This window comes from Sphaeramia orbicularis, chromosome 22 (genome assembly GCF_902148855.1).
Source record: "Sphaeramia orbicularis chromosome 22, fSphaOr1.1, whole genome shotgun sequence".
NCBI classification, from domain to species: Eukaryota; Metazoa; Chordata; class Actinopteri; order Kurtiformes; family Apogonidae; genus Sphaeramia; species Sphaeramia orbicularis.
In genome coordinates, this window is record NC_043978.1 from 40,181,519 (window position 1) to 40,193,271 (window position 11,753).

General features: G+C 39.4%; 1 long non-coding RNA gene across 1 annotated transcript; it reads left to right on the forward strand.

Annotated features, from left to right (window-relative positions):
• The first annotated feature begins 2,064 nt into the window (after positions 1-2,064).
• LOC115413367 (uncharacterized) lies at positions 2,065-11,343 on the forward strand. The gene is made up of 3 exons (XR_003934456.1): positions 2,065-2,200; positions 9,827-9,830; positions 11,331-11,343. It is a non-coding gene; the product is annotated as an uncharacterized LOC115413367 (long non-coding RNA).
• Positions 11,344-11,753: the final 410 nt, after the last annotated feature.

Below are 11,753 nucleotides of genomic sequence, written 5' to 3' on the forward strand. Positions count from 1 at the left end.
GTTAATGTTACATCCTATCTGGTGGCTTCATAACTAGTTAGTATATGTATAAGATGTTAAAGATTAGGCCTGTAACGGTACACATACCAAACCGAACCGTTTCGGTACACACCTGTTCGGTTCGATACACAGCTGTACCGAAACGGCACAGTATGATGAGAAAAAGAAAAAGGAATGAAAGATGTCGTTTGATGCGGACCTTTAAATCCGCGCAAGTTTCACACGGACATATGGAAGGACGCACACATTGACCCAAAATATGAAATAGCAGTTGATATAAGGTTAAAAAAAAAACAACAAATATGATGTGAACCTGGAAGGAAGAGACTGAAGACCCTCCACCATCAGTCCAGTCCAGTTTGGATCAGTTCAGGTTCAGATGAAAGACAACAACGAGGAAAGAGACGATGATAAGATGGACATTATTTGGCCCCTAGGAACTACGGTAGTTCTAAAACACTTACACTAGCTCTGTCTGTCTGTCTGTCTATCACGTACACTGTATAATAGAGGAATAAATAGAACGTTGAAAGTATGTAAAGTTTCACTTTCGTTTCACGACAGCGTTCGTTATGTTAGTTATGGACCGCACCCCCAGGTATATAACTGCACGCCCCCCCTACCCCCTGGCTCCGACAAAAAAAAAAAAAAATCCCCCGTGCACACAGGCACACAACACAATTTGTTCTCTGTCCTAAAATAAATAATTTGGTTCATTGTGTTGTCAACGTTTCTCTTCAGTTTATTTAAACAGAATACCAGTTTACTCTCTTGTTAATGTTGCACTTCATGTGGAATTTTTTTGTTGTTATTTTTATTGCAGAATGTGAACTGACAGAACTGTGATTAGATTTTTCTTGTTTGTTTGAAACTACCTTTCAGGGAAAAGTGCAATACTAATGTTTAAAATACATTTAGTATTATCAATAATTTATTTTATTTTCTATTTGATTTGTAGTAGCAGAATTATATTATTCCTGTTTTTCTATATTCTATTGTCTCCAAAAATTGGGGGAAAAATGTTTAAAAAATTCATAAATGCATTAATAGACATTTTGAGGGGTTTTCTTTCTTCCCATACCGAATTGAAAAAAAATGAACTGTGGCGTTGAAAAACGAAAACGTACCGAACCGAAAATTCTGTGTACCGTTACAGGCCTATTACAGATCATAACAAACTGGGGTCTTGTTCACGAGTGAGGGAAGGACGGAACGTGAGACTGACAGATGGATCGGTGCAGCGTCTGCAGCGATGCGGGCGTTGTATCAGTCTGTCGTGGTGAAGAAGGAGCTGAGCTGAAAGGCGAAGCTCTCGATTTACCTGTCAGTTTATGTTCCTACTCTCACCGATGTTCATGAGCTTTGGGTCATGACAGAAAGGACAAGATCCTGGAAACAAGCGGTCGAAATGAGTTTCCTCCGTAGGGTGGCTGGGCGCACCCTTGGGGATAGGGTGAGGAGCTCAGTCACCAGGGAGGAGCTCGAAGTAGAGCTGCTGCTCCTCCATATCCAGAGGGTCCAGCTGAGGGGGCTCAGGCATCTTCTTCAGATGCCTCCTGGATGCCTCCCTGGGGAGGTGTTCCAGGCATGTCCCACTAAGAGGAAGACCTAGGAGACGCCGCAGAGACTAGAGGAGGTGTCTGGGGAGAGGGAAGTCTGGACATCCCTGCTTAGACTGTTGCCTCCGTGACCTGGCCCCGGATTAGTGGAAGAAAATGGATGGATGGATGGATGGATGTTAAAGATCGTCACAGATGTCACCGAACAGTTTTCACAAAAGAGATGTTTTTATATTGGAACGTCACAGTATGAGAAATTCACTTTATGAGCCACGGCTCTTAAGAATTTGTGTCTTGAAATCTGATTGGAAATCCACAGTACATTCAAGAACAGCAGCATTCAGATGGAGGAGGAGATTATGAAGTTACTGAAGGAGGACAGAGTAGCAGAGGAGGTTATCTCTATGAGTAAATCAAAAGACTAGTTGGCAAAGTGGACAGAGGTTCCTAATTTTGTTGAAAAAAAAATCCACATAAATGAAGTTCAGGTCGTGCAACTGTTTTATTTAATGAGAATAGTCTGGCCCGTTTTCAGAACATTTTAAAAAGCAGATCAAAGCAGATTTCTCTGGATAGGTTTTTAATGAAACGACCCGCAAGTGCAGACAGTGATGAAAGTGAGGCCAGAAAGACCAAATTAAGTGAAGCTATAATGTGGCTCTGTTCCTATTCCTTGCCTGTATGTACAGAAACCAGTGAGTTATTTTGTATTTTACTGTTCATTTTCGCTAATTTAAAAAAAAGTTCTGAATAACTGAAGAGAGAGAAAAATCGCCAAAAATTCTTCTACCTGGCGTTTTACTAGAAGATTCTCCTTCTAGAGATTAAACCTCCTCCTCCTCCTCCTCCTCCTCCTCCTCCTCCGTCTTCCTTGCGCACATGATCATCTGATTTTAAAGGTAAATAAGTTAATAAAACCAGTTTTTTTTTAATATAAGTGTTATTTTCTTTGTAACTGCACTTTTTCTGTTTTAAAAACTTTTTTTGGGTGTTTTTTGGGGAGCTAACTGATTAATTATGTTTAATTTCATTTCAATGGAGAAAACTGATTCATAAAGCAAGTAAACTGCAAAACGAGCAGTTATAACAAATTAAACTCGTATTGTGAGTTTCCACTGTACATTAATGTCTGCTCATTCAGAGCTGGATCTATACTACACAAATGAATACACATACCTGTGTATACAGATGTTTATAAATGTAATAATTGTAGGGTTTGTAATGATGCTATACACATTTCACTTTCATAAGTTGAAAACTGCATTTAAAATAAAATCAGTGACAATCAAATGTTTCCAACCTTTTTTGGCTCGTGACCTCATTTTATCATCACAAATGAGACTTTTTTTTTGCTAAAATTAATTTGTTTTTGATCATGTAATAGTTTGCTATACTATGTTGCAAATAAACATTAATGTTAGATGACATTTAGTCTATATAATGTATATTATTATGGACGTAGGCAGTAAAGCCAGGTGTAGATTACTGCACAAAGTGAGAATTTTATTTTCCTTGGTCAGGATATGTACAGTCAGTCCAGCTTGTATTTACAAGGTTTGTTTTTATTTTCTATTTTTATCAATAACTAGAAATTTCAGGTAACCCCATTTGAATTCCGGGTGACTCCACATGGGGTCCTGACCCTAAGGTTGAAAAACACTGGTATAAACCTTCCATATATATGAAAAAGCACCGATAGTTTGTTTATCTGTTCATTTTAAAGCTCTAGTTTATTTTAGCACAGTCTAACATGTACCAATATTGTTTACCTCTGACCCAATTTGTACTTACTATTAATTTGATCTGTATCAGGATAAGTATAAAAAAGTATTTAATGCAAGATGTAGAGTGAGACTAGTTGTAATGGTACCAGATCTCATTATGAGACTCTTAAATATGTACCGTAATAACTTCTGTTAATACTAAAGCTTTTATCTGATGTTATTGTCCAATCAGTGTATGCAGATCACATGTTGTTCTCTCCTTTTCCCTTAGCTGACCCTCGGTAATAAAAAATATAACAAAAATACTTGAGATGATTAATCGGTGTAGTTTTTTTAAATTATAAAGCCGCAGTTAATAATACAAAGGACAAAATGACTAAAAAATATGGCTGCTCGGTCCCTCGTCTTTCATTTTTCATCCTCTCTCCTTCTTTACTTTTGCAATCCCTCGCCCCCTTCGCTGCCTCGTTCTCATTCAACATTGCTCACACACTTTTGAATAATTAAGATGCAATAAATCCCACTGTCACATCAGTTTTCCAGACTCTATCCTCCGCCTGTGTGTGTACAGACTTTATATTCTCATTGTGGCTGTGAGACTGCAGTAAAAGAAGCAGAGTGAGACATTATGTGTGTACGTCAGAGAAAAGGCGAGATGTGCCAAAGGGGCACTTTAGCATTGAAAGAAGCTTTCTTTATTGATTATCACCCTTTTTCAGAAATGTCATGCTCTTATGCCAAACAAAAATCCATGACACACCACTTTGTCAGAAATGCGAGTAGAATCCTAACGAAGACACGTAAAAAGCAGCAGAATGCAAAATAGCCGTTGAATGGAAGCGCCGCAATCCGCTCAACATGCTTCAATCCAGCTTTTCTTTGGCTGTTGCAGGTGATTTGTTTGGCCTTCGTATTCTTTACGCTCGAACATCTTCCCAGGGCACACCTAAGTACTCACACGTACAGCATGAACTTAGTCACACCCTCCTGAGCTCACACACTCCTGTATAAATGCCTCGGCTTTTTGGGGGAAAAAACACGGTCAAACCCAATAACGGCTAATGCAACTAATCTTCATTTCACTGGTGCACACACACACACACACACACACACACACACACACACACACACACACACATATACACACTCATAGTGTATCTGTGCAGGAGAGATAACCCAGAAAGGATTAGGTATAACATGTTGAGCTGAAAAAACCCCACCTTGGCTGAGTATGTGTGAGGGAGAATACAGGGGGAAGTAGTTCACTAGGACCGAGTGTGTGTTGGCCAGCAGCACTATCGCACAACACCGCTATAGCCAAGAGCTACATGTATTGTCTCATAAGGGATGGGATGTACAGGGTGGGGAAGCAAAATTTACAATGAACATTTAGTTGTTTTTTTTCTCAGCAGGTACTACGTCAATTGTTTTGAAACCAAACATATATTGATGTCATAATCATACCTAACACTATTATCCATACCTTTTCAGAAACTTTTGCCCATATGAGTAATCAGGAAAGCAAACGTCAAAGAGTGTGTGATTTGCTGAATGCACTCGTCACACCAAAGGAGATTTCAAAAATAGTTGGAGTGTCCATGAAGACTGTTTATAATGGAAAGAAGAGAATGACTATGAGCAAAACTATTACGAGAAAGTCTGGAAGATACTATTAAAGAAGAATGGGAGAAGTTGTCACCCGAATATTTGAGGAACACTTGCGCAAGTTTCAGGAAGCGTGTGAAGGCAGTTATTGAGAAAGAAGGAGGACACATAGAATAAAAACATTTTCTATTATGTCAATTTTCTTGTGGCAAATAAATTCTCATGACTTTCAATAAACTAATTGGTCATACACTGTCTTTCAATCCCTGCCTCAAAATACTGTAAATTTTGCTTCCCCACCCTGTACTCACAGTGGAATCCCCAGGTTTTTCATATTACTATCCACAGAGTAGAACGTTTTCATTAAAAGCAACCAAGTTTTAAGGTATCGCTCGCAAACAGCACATGTGATGTGTAAAACCGCACTCACACAACGGCTGAAAACTAGTTAGCGTTTGTTGGATGTCACTTAAGCACAAAAGTAAACAAAATCATAGACAAGTTTTCAAACAGTGGATGAATAACATTTCAATCATGCTCCGTATTTTAAATGTTAAAGAAAATGTTGGCTTGGCAGAGCACGTAAAAAATGATTCCCAGTGTAAATGAATAGTACACTAAGCCGAGAAAGAGAATTGGACGAGTTCAGCCAAAGCACAATCAGAAAGTTGTTTTTTTTTTTTTTTTTTTTTTTTCTGCCAGAAAAGTTTTCCTGGAGACCATATAAAGACAGTCAGACAGCAGTTAATTATTCATTATTTTACATTTTTCTTAGAGAAGCAGAGTCAATTCATGCCATTTGAAGGATTTTTTTATCATCTCACAGAAGACAGTCTTTGTTGTTCTGCAGGAAACCACCCAAGATGATGTGTGTGGTTATAGAATAGGGTCCTGAAAATGTTTAAAATAGACCGATACGTTTAGGGAATTGGAGTTTTACTATCGAAAAGGGGCAAGGGCCAAACACAGGGTGATGCTCGTGGGATACAGATCTCAGCACCAAATAAAAAATCAAAGTTGTAATACCCCTAACAGCCACTGGGGTTGGATCTAAAAAGCCCGAGGTCCCATGGGCTTATGCCTCTTTTTCTGCTGCACCTTTCCAGTACGACTCGGCTTGACTCGACTAGACTCTACACAGTTTTAGCACTTTTCCACTGGGGGTTCTAACTGGTAACCATCCTTTTTTTTCATACCACTTCAGGCGAGGTTCTATGCGGGCTGAGTCGGCACTGAAATTTCACTGCTGGCCACTGATTGGTCAGAGGGAGTGTCATCACATGTGCGACAAGGCGTAAGCATCTAATGCAAACACCATATACAACAACAAGAATGAAAGCAGAGAAGATCTTCAGATAGCCTATACTGACAAAAAATGTCGTTCAATGCGACATCTATTGTATATAACACATTAGCTTACCGTCAGACGTCGTCTTTTGGCAGCTCTCATCCACAGGTCTTCAGCTTCATACTTCCATATGGCTTTCATAACCCTCCTTTGCTTTTCAAGCGTGTTCCGTCTGTGATGTTCAGTGTACGAAAACTGAACCCACATGCATGACCCAGAGACAGATGTAAAAGTTCACAGTGTTTATTCAACACCAAGCTCACTGACAGTTCAATGAAAATGATAATGAACAAAATCTTGAGGATAATGGACGCTGGGTTCTTCTCAGGGTTAGTACACCGGACTGGGGACGAGAACCCTCTATCCGGATCGGTAGTACGCGTCGGAACCCTGACGTAAAAAATCAGGCGAAGAGGTCAAACACTCGAGGTCAGGATGAGGCAGAAAAACCAACAGGGATTAGGCAGACAGGCAAAAACGAGATGGCAAACCGGGTCATACACAGATAGGCAGGCAGACAGACAGGATCAAAAACGCTGGTAGGTATCTCACAAGGAAAATACGAACTGGCGACAAACAAAGGGAAAGACAGGGCTTAAATACACAAAAGGGAGGGAAGACAACGAGACACAGGTGGAACAAATTAGGGCGGAGTCAGGTAATCACACAGGTGGACACAATCAGGGAAAGGAAGCAAAGACACCAGACAAGACACACGAGGGAAACTTAACAAAATAAAACAGGAAATGACACACAAGACAGACAAGACAGACAAAACCAGACTATCGTCTGGTGGCAGGCTTGACACCGTCTCACCGCTTGTATCCGTTTCTGGTTCTCTCGTTTCACCTTTTCTGTGACAAAAAGGCAGAAACCGAGCAACAAGTTCATTATCACCTCGATGTCATCCATTGTTGTTATTGTTTACTGTTCACCAAGTGAGACTTATGCCGCCTAAAAATGACGTCACAACATTTTCGACTCCACTGACCACACCCATCTCATTTGTGCTGAGGTGATACCAAATGCAGTGGAAAAGCGATGGTTCTGTACGAGTCGAGTGAAGCTGGTACTATGCAGTGGAAAAGAACTTCTCTATAAAGATACTGAAGTACTTTTTTATTTTTTGCTTTTTTAATTTTTATTCTAGTGTCATCCATTTCATTTGGAACTTCTAATAAGTGATCTGTTGGTACATTTTTACATTATTGCTCAAACAATGAGATCTCATTGTAAGTAGAAGGCTTTGATTTCTGCTGTCAGGCTTTGATTGACAAGTCTGTATGACAGCTCGCTTGCCCGTCAACTTCTTGAGTTTATATTTATTTAATGAAAAACACTTTTCCTGAAAGACACCTCCACTGCAGTTGTGGTTAAGAGATTCTACTAACAAGACATGATTAAGTTTCACAGGGAGTGATGACGTTTACCATTTACTGAGCTAGCATTTAGCATTAGCTCACCTATGACCCCTTTGACTCATGTTACTCTGCCCTTTGGTCCAAATATGGGCACTTAAGGTTCCAAAAAGCCAAGACTCAAAGCCAACTCAACATAATAACTGTCATAAAACTATATGTAAAACTGTATCTGCAGTTGGATGTGGGCATTACATTTGTTTAACCCTTTCATGCACGAATTATGAGAACCTTAATCAAGATTTTTTTTCCTGAGTGTTTTTATTCTTGTTTAGGCATGAAAAAAACAATGCAATTGAACATTTTCTTATGAAAGATAAATAAATAAATAAAAACTATATAAAAAACAAAAAATAAAGTAAAAAAAAAAAAAAGACATACTACTACTGCTTATAATAATAATAAAAATGATTTTATGAACCTATTTTACATGAAGTTACAAAAATGTCCATTCAGCTGGACACCTTGCATTTAATTTTTGAAATGAAGAAACATGTATTTACAGATAAATTGTGTGAAAACTGGAGGTTGGGGGGGGGGGGGGGGGCTTGTAGTTCTGGGGGTGACAGTATGCTCAGGGGAGATCTACACAATGTTACCAATTCATGTCAGAAAAGATATGTAGTGTCTTAAAACTTTAATAAAGATATGTGCAAAAACAAACAAACAAAAAAAAATCCATGAATATATAAGAGATCAGCTGTAGCATAGCTGTCCACTGTAGTGACCACTATACATGAAAGGGTTAAAGTAGCATTAAAAAGCATTAAATTAGATTTGTTGATACCTGCAGAAACCCTGACTTGGTTACTAAACAACACTGCACTCACTCTAAATGATGCAGTTATTGGCTGAAGGTACACACTCACTGCCTAAAGATGGACGTCCAGATACATCATGAATACTACACAACAACAAGAACACTGAAAACACAGGCAGGGTCTCCACAGGTAAATACACAACACCATAATCCCATTATAAGACACAAAGTACTGACAAATGCACTAATGCTCATTAACGTGCAGATCAGTAACGTCAACGTGTTACATTGACGGGAATACTGAAAGTGAAACACTGCACGTATTATATGTTACGTATAGGAGGGTGAGCGCCGACAGTGTTGTCAGACGATCTATCAGGCCTCCTCTGCTTCCTCTTCTGTCTCTCGATGTCTATGCTGTGTGCAAACACAGACGGGAAGAAGATAATTCATCTCTTAAGCCGTGAAACCTCCTAAAGGCATCTTCACAGACCTACAGAAACACTGTCACACTTAAACTCCCTCACTCTCCGACACACACATTTCAGGCCTTTAAGGTACCAGTGGAAGGTCTTTAAATCCTCCCGAATGCTTCACAAACCTAAATGATTAAACTTTTTTTTTTTTTTTTGCCTCCAACTGTTTGTAGGTGTGAGTGTAGATGTGTGTTCTTACCTCCTTATTTATATGGGAACCTGTGTGTGCTCGCATACCTGTGAGCATATAAAAATGTAAATCTGTTCTAATAGATTCACAACATGAGCTGACCAAAGCAATTTACCCCCTTACCTAAACCCCTAACATCGCTTGCCAGTGGCTGAATTGGTGCGTGTCTATGCATTGGTGTATTTGCATCCGTTTCGCTTCCTGGGCAAATAGCAAGATAAATTCAGCTTTACTAAAGCATGAACCATTACTGTCTGAGACACTACGCTTGTTGGTAACATTAATTGGTACAAAAACTTCAAAGAAGCCAAAACATGCGTTGAATAATCTGCATCCAAATGATTCCACTTTTCCTTTTGTTCAAACTGTAAAGTCATGCTTACTACAGTTTCAGTCCTCCCTTGTTTATAATATTCAACCCCAATTCCAAAAAAGTTGGGACACAGTGTAACATAAATAAAAACTGAATGATTAAAATGATATAATTTACTATTTTAAGAAAAATCTGATGTTAGCAACACATCTTTACACCATGTTTATCACTGTGTAGCATCTGCTCTTCTTCTAACAACAGTGTGTAAACGTCAAGGAGACCATTTATTGGAGTTTTGGGGAAGGAAAGTTGTCCCATTCTTGTCTGAAATAGGAAATTACCTTCTCAACAGTACTGGATGCTCTTTGTTGTAATTTTCATTTAATAATATGCAGATTGTTTTCAACTGATGAAAGGTCTGGACTACAGGTAGGCCAGTTCAGGACCCAGACTCTTGTACTGCAAAGCTATACTGTTGTAATAGATACAGTTTAGTGGTTTAGCATTTAAAGTCCTTCCTTGAAAAAAGACATGCTAATGGAAAAATATGTTGCTATAAAAGCTTTATGTATCTTTCTGCATTTGTGGGGCCTTTCCATGAGTAAAAGATCCCAACATCTTGACCAGGAACCAAATGTCCTAATTGCTCAGTTGTGTTCAGGAATCCTTCCCTTGGCCTTAGAAACTGGGAGATTTACACAAATCCCAGAAGAAAACAGACTTTGCAAACTGTGTGATTTGGGGAAAGTGGAAAATGAATCACATTTTCTTTCGTATTGTCCTCTAGATGATGAACTGAGAGCCTCTTTGTTTAATGAAATGTTTATCCGGAATCCTGATATGTTCTGGAGCACTGACGATGATGCGGCCAAGGACTAATGTCAGCAGTGAGGAGATTTTTCAACATAAACAATCGTAATGGTGACTGCAAATTACATTAAAGACACAGACAGATATGAACAGAGCATTACTGTCTGTCCTCTGCGTATATTCCGTACGTAATTCTGTTCGTTTTCCAGGAGCTAGTGAATGCATACCCAGAGCCATATAAAGATCATCATATTATCTTATATGTAAGGCTCTGTGCGAACCCAGATGGAGAAGCAGTACCAGCAGGAGCCGTGGAAGTAGTGAAACTTCTCAAAGAGCGACTGTGAGCTAGTGAAAAACTACTGACATGTTTATGACAACTACCCTCATCAATATCAACATTACTATCCCCATTAGGATTACTTCCTCTGTCGTCGAAGTGTTTGTTATTATTCACTTTCTTCTTCGTCTTACCCTTCTTCATGATATTTGGCAAGTGTGGTTAATTAAGAGTGGTGCCCTCTGGTGGATAGATTGAGAAACGCTCATTCCAACACAGTAAGGGCCTGATTTACTAAGATCGCAAATAACGTGCAAATGTGCTTGCTCGTGCTAAAAAATGCGTGTGCTATTGATTTGCGGGTCATGGGTGATCAAGTAAGATTAAATGAAAACAGGCGCAAAGTCTTGGAGACCGCCCTAATTAAATGAGGATCTTGCGTGCACTACTGGTTGTTGTCATGGAGACAGTGCACTGTAAAAATTGCTCTGGGATATGCCAGCACTCATAAATATGAAATTGTTCTTTTTCCACACAGAGGGGTGAATGGGTATTTCTCTGTTGTTGTTTATCAGTGGTGAAGTGTGTTATTAGTGAAATAAATAGCTTCTCTCTGTATGTCACTCTGTATGGTGAATGAAAACTTTTAAGTCCGTGGGCATGATAAAAAAATAAAAAAAAAACATCCGCTTATATAGCCAGTTCAGGAGTCCAGTCACAACACCGTGGACAGTGTTGTTTGTGTATGTGTATGTGTGTGTGTGTGTGTGTGTGTATGTGTGTGTGTGTGTGTTGTGCAGCACTAGAACCCATCCCATTCGTTCTCCCTTGCATGTGCGCGAGAAAGAGACAGAGAGAAAGAGAGAGAGATGTCTCTTAGGAGTCAGGTCCTGGTCTAATGGTGATGTGCCACAGGTAGAACCGGGTGTGGGGGGCAGGTCCATAAAGTGGGGGGGCCAAATGTCTGAAAGTATTATTTTTTTCTCCCGTCATTCCAAAAATGTTGATGAAAAAAAACCAGATTGGTTCTGTGTGTTGCCTTTGGTTGTGCCTATGTGCCTACTCGCTATAACAACTGCAGCCTGTTTTGCGCAAAGCTGTGCCTGTTAAAACCTGCCTTTCAGACATGCTAAATATAGACGCAAAATCACAAAATCAGTTTCAGGTTTGGTAAATCACATTGCACTCGCTAATAAATATTTGCACTTACTCCTCCGAATAATTTTGCACGTTCTGGCAGAAATGCCCATATTGCATATTCAATCAGGGC